Raw genomic sequence first — 6,182 nt, 5'->3', positions numbered from 1 at the left:
GCCATCACATGGACTGTAACCCACCAGGCTCCTCTGTCCATGGGATTTCCAGGCAAGAATACTGGAGTAGGTTGCCATTTACTTCCTTCTCTCTTGAATAAGGCACTACAAACTGTGTGATATGGATCACATACTTTCTCAGCTTTTTGTTGTTGTTGCTATTGTTCTTCAGTTCACTTCAGTTCAGTTCAGTCGCTCAGTCGTGTCCGGCTCTTTGCAACCCCATGAATCGCAGCACGCCAGGCCTCCCTGTCCATCACCAACTCCCGGAGTTCACCCAAACTCATGTCCATCGAGTCGGTGATGCCATCCAGCCATCTCATCCTCTGTCGTCCCCCTCTACTCCTGCCCCCAATCCCTTCCAGCATCAGGGTCTTTTCAAATGAGTCAGCTCTTCGCATGAGATGGCCAAAGTATTGGAGTTTCAGCTTCAGCATCAGTCCTTCCAATGAACACCCAGGACTGATCTCCTTTAGAATGGACTGGTTGGATCTCCTTGCAGTCCAAGAGACTCTCAAGAGTCTTCTCCAACACCACAGTTCAAAAACATCAATTCTTTGGTGCTTAGCTTTCTTCACAGTCCAACTCTCACATCATACACGACCACTGGAAAAACCATAGCCTTGACTAGACAGACCTTTGTTGGCAAAGTAATGTCTCTGCTTTTGAATATGCTATCTAGGTTGGTCATAACTTTCCTTCCAAGAAGTAAGCTGTTGTTCTTAGAAGAACACAAAATTTCAAACTGAAAGTATAACATGTTAGGTTTTTAAAAAAGTATTGATATAGTTAAAATAAAGAGACCAGTTTGTGTGCAAAATCTTGAGTCTGAATCCTGCTTTTGATTTTTGTACAGTTGAGCAAAGTACTGTTAAATTCTACTTTAATAATTATCTGGTTTTGGTATCAGGGTGCTGGTGGCCTTGTAGAATGAGCTTGGGAGTTTTCCTTTCTCTGCAATTTTCTGGAAGACTTTGAGTCCAGAAATCCCAAAACTGGTCATGTATCCTGAGAAAACCATAATTGAAAAAGACACATGTACACAATGTTCATTGCAGCGCTATTTACAGTAGCTAGAACATGGAAGCAAACGCAACATAGACACGCATCAACAGATGAATGCGTAAAGAAGTTGTGGTACGGATATACAATGGAATATTACTCAACCATAAGAAGGAATGCATTTGAGTCAGCTCTAATGAGACGGATGAACCTGCCTATTATATAAAAGTAAGTCAGAAAGAGAAAAGCCAGTATGGTGTATGAATGCACATGTGCAGAATCTAGAGGGATGGTACTAATGAGACTATTTGTAGAGTAGCGATGGAGATGCGGATACAGAGAACAGACTTGTGGACACAGTTGGGGAAGGAGAGGGTATTGAAAGTGGAGAGGGTATTGAACTGGGAGAGGAGCACTGAGATGTACACTTTACTGTATGTAAATGGATAGTCCGTGGGAATTTGCTGTATGACACAGTGAGCTCAAACCCTGTGACAACTGAGAGGGGTGGGTGGAGTGAGAGGTGAGGGGGTGCAGTTCAGAGGATGTGTGTATGCCTATGGCTGATTCATGTTGATGTATAATAGACAGCAGAAATATTGTAAAGCAACTATCCTCCAATTAAAAAAAAAAAAAAGAAATGCTCTTATATATTTATAGTCTAATAAAAATCTTCTAAGGTAAATAAAGTAATTACCTGGCCTACAACCTATGTTTTGTTCCCTTATAGTACATAATTTTTAAAAGAAAGCCATGGCCACCAAAATGGTATATGTCTATGAAGAGAAGTCAGAATACGACTTATTTCCTTATAGGAGTGTGATAAAACTTGAACAATATCTAAACCTCATATTTATTTTGTGAATACCGTAAAAGTAGAGTGAACAGTTGAAAGTAGTTTAATGCCTAGCTGGATTCTCAATGGAAATGAAATTCATATTTTATGATACTGAGAATAGAAACAAACACATCAGTGAGAGGTGAAATTGAGTTTATATTAAAATTTTAGAAGGGAGTTATAGTTTCAAAAACAAAAACAAAATATAATGTTAACCTGAAATGTAAATTTGACCTGATATAGCTTTAACTCAGTTGAACTTTGTGGATTTAAATTTTGTTTTTGCTTTGTTCTAGAAGCTAACAATCTATTCTGATGTTATTCTGTGAAGCCTGAAAACTTTCTTATGATAAATTACTTATATTTCAGTACAGTGTGCTGTAATATAATTTATGCAAAGTGTACATATTTTGCAAATTCATAAATTGAGCTCATCTCAAGAGCCTCAGAAATTAAGCAAGACCAGCAACATAGAACCAAATGATAGACCACCACATGCTCACCCAAAGGAGAGTTGGACCAAGACCAAATGAGCCATTTAGATGGATAAATGAAAGTCATTTATTATGTGATCATTTTCCAAAAAGCAAACACATTTTAAAAAACCTAACACTAAGCTTAAAACTGACACTGAGATACTCTCAGGTAAGTGACGACCCAGAAACTTACATATTTACATATAGGCACATTTTCCAAAACACTTGTACATTGTCATCACATTATTGAAACTGTTTTGATCACTTCTGTGAGATTTTCAAATCACAAGGTCGATGCATACTATGATTTTAATTTTGCTTTAAATGAAATTTCTTCAACTATGGAAAATATGACTTCTCTGCAAGATCCTAGCCATATGTTCAGGTATATAAAACCTAAGAAATATAAGGAACAAGCAATTTGTAACTGAGGGATCAATAAAAATATAAAATGTTTCTAATAAATTACTATCTTTTTCACCATGTACGTTCACCATGTAGAAATCAAATACACAATTTTGATAGAAGCGTAAGTGTCAGTTGCTCAGTAATGTCCAACTCTTTGTGACCCCATGGACTATAGCCTGCCAGGCTCCTCTGTCCTTGGGATTCTCCAGGCCAGAATAGTGGAGCCATTCCTTTCTCCAGAGGATCTTCCCAACCAAGGGTGGAACCCATGTCTCCTACATTGGCAGGCAGATTCTTTATCACCGAGCCCCTTGGGAAGCACGATCTTCCTAGCCAACCATATATCTTAAAGAGCAATAAAATTTTTCTAACATTTCTTATGCTATTTAAAAAGACACCTGGTGTTGATAAAAAGTAAGAATAGATGCCTCTCTAAAGCCTGGAGTATAGAATTGCTCAGTCTTTCAAGTAGAAGGACTGTGCATTCAGAACTATGATATTTGAACTGTTAACTCACTTCTATATTACATTGCCTATGCCAGATCATTTGGTATAAACTAGCCTCTTTCTCAATCTGAAACTCTAAACCCTATCCTCCACTTTCTCCTTCTCCCTTCTCTGTTTCAAATCTGAAAGTAAATTTCCCTCCTGACCACCCTTCTTCTTTCTCACTTTGAATTGTGGCTCTATGGTCTTTGTTCTCAACATGGGCCGTTCATTGTACAACTAGGGTAACTCCAAGGATGATTAAATGGAAACCTCCGGGAATGGATCTCTAGTAAACCCTCCCTGGGTCATCCTAATAATTGCATTCTAATAATAAGGGCTGAGTATTGTGACTCTAGTACACTGATTCTTAAATGTGTCTACAGTATGCATCTACATACTGTAATCCCGTGGCAAGCTTTTGAAAAATGCCTGGGTCCATTCCAAAAGGTCCTGACTTCATTGTTCTGGGGGGTCACCTGAGAATCAGGATTTTTAAGAACTCTCTGGGGGATGCTGATATGTCTTAAAATAGAACCCAGCTTGGTTCTGTTTATAATGTCAGCTTCCAGGACTGGTAAAAGTAAAATAGCAGGATGCCTAGCAATCTCTTTTACGCTAGGGAAAAGAATTCCAATTACTTTCAGGATGTTAACTTCTGACTCATTATTCAGGACTGACTGAAAATCTGGTAAAAGTTCTTTGTAAGAAAATTGTGGCTTGTTTTATTATATGTACTTGCCAAAGGTACACCAGTGGAGTTCTCAATTTTTAAAACGCATAATAATCACCTTGAATGCTTGTTGACAATGCAGATCAAGATCTCCAGAGATAGGCTGGAAAGAGGATTTACTAATCTGCATTTTAAAAAAGATCTATGCTCAAAATTCTCCAAGCCAGGCTTCAGCAATACGTGAACCGTGAACTTCCTGATGTTCAAGCTGGTTTTAGAAAAGGCAGAGGAACCAGAGAGCCAATTGCCAACATCTAGTGGATCATGGAAAAAGCAAGAGAGTTCCAGAAAAAACATCTATTTCTGCTTTATTGATTATGCCAAAGCCTTTGACTGTATGGATCACAATAAACTGTGGAAAATTCTTCAAGAGATGGGAATACCAGACCACCTGACCTGCCTCTTGAGAAATCTGTATGCAGGTCAGGAAGTAACAGTTAGAACTGGACATGGAACAACAGACTGATTCCAAATAGGAAAAGGAGTACGTCACGGCTGTATATTGTCACCCTGCTTATTTAACTTCTATGCAGTGTACATCATGAGAAACGCTGGGCTGGAAGAAGCACAAGCTGGAATCAAGATTGCTGGGAGAAATCTCAATAACCTCAGATATGCAGATGACACACCACCCTTATGGCAGAAAGTGAAGAAGAACTAAAGAGCCTCTTGATGAAAGTGAAAGTGGAGAGTGAAAAATTTGGTTTAAAGCTCAACATTCAGAAAACAAAGATCATGGCATCCGGTCCCATCACTTCATGGGAAATAGATGAAAAACAGTGGAAACAGTGTCAGACTTTATTTTTCTGGGCTCCAAAATCACTGCAGATGGTGACTGCAGCCATGAAATTAAAAGACGCTTACTCCTTGGAAGGAAAGTTATGACCAACCTAGATAGCGTATTCAAAAGCAGAGACATTACTTTGCCAACAAAGATTCGTCTAGTCAAGGCTATGGTTTTTCCTGTGGTCATATATGGATGTGAGAGTTGGACTGTGAAGAAGGCTGAGCACTGAAGAATTGATGCTTTTGAACTGTGGTGTTGGAGAAGACTCTTGAGAGTCCCTTGGACTGCAAGGAGATCCAACCAGTCCATTCTGAAGGAGATCAGCCCTAGGATTTCCTTGGAAGGAATGATGCTAAAGCTGAAACTCCAATACTTTGACCACCTCATGCGCAGAGTTGACTCATTGGAAAAGACTGATGCTGGGAGGGATTGGGGGCAGGAGGAGAAGGGGATGACAGAGGGTGAGATGGCTGGATGGCATCACTGACTCGATGGACATGAGTCTCAGTGAACTCTGGGAGTTGGTGATGGACAGGGAGGCCTGGCATGCTGTGATTCATGGGCTCGCAAAGAGTAGGACACGACTGAGCGACTGAACTGAACTGATAGTTGATAATATATATGAGATTATGGTGAGCGTACCATGAAAGTAGATCTGGCTGAATAAGTTTCTGCTTGGGTAGACATCTGTCTACATGGTGGTTGGCTCAGGCTGAAGAAGATCAGGATTCACCACCCTAAAATATGCTTCTTTGACCTAAGGATTCTTTTGAGCAGAAGTGTTAGTCACTCAGTCGTGTCCAACTCTTTGTGACCCCATGGACTGCAGCTCACCAGGCTCCTCTGTCCATGGGATTCTTCTCCAGGCAAGAATACTGGAGTGGGTTGCCATTCTCTTCTCCAGAGGATCTTCCCCACCCAGGGATTGAAGCTGGGTCTCCCGCATTATAGGCAGATTCTTTACATCTGAACCACCAGGGAAGTCCCTTTTGAACTAAAGGCAACCGATAATCAACAGATGCAGAAAGAGCTCTTTAGCCTCCCCTGCTCTCTGCCTAAAAGCAGGCATAAAATTCCCTTTATGAAAGTGTTCCTTCCCCTCCCTTTGACCTCCTCTCCTACTCTATACCAGGAAGAGAGTGACTCATCACCACAGATGGATAAGTTTAGATGCTGCTAAGTCACTGCAGTCGTGTCCGACTCTGTGCGACCCCATGGATGGCAGCCCCACGAGGCTCCCCCGTCCCTGGGATTCTCCAGGCAAGAACACTGGAGTGGGTTGCCATTTCCTTCTCCAATGCATGAAAGTGAAAAGTGAAAGTGAAGTCGCTGAGTCTGCCCCCTATCTCCCATTAGTTACCTAACTTATTTCCTAATCACTCTCCTAGCGTTTATCATCAATGGAAGCCCCAATCCCCTATTCTTTTGTTTAAATGGTATATAAGCCCCCAG

This window comes from Bubalus kerabau, chromosome 8 (assembly GCF_029407905.1).
Source record: "Bubalus kerabau isolate K-KA32 ecotype Philippines breed swamp buffalo chromosome 8, PCC_UOA_SB_1v2, whole genome shotgun sequence".
NCBI classification, from domain to species: Eukaryota; Metazoa; Chordata; class Mammalia; order Artiodactyla; family Bovidae; genus Bubalus; species Bubalus kerabau.
Note: the sequence above shows the minus strand (reverse complement) of the source record.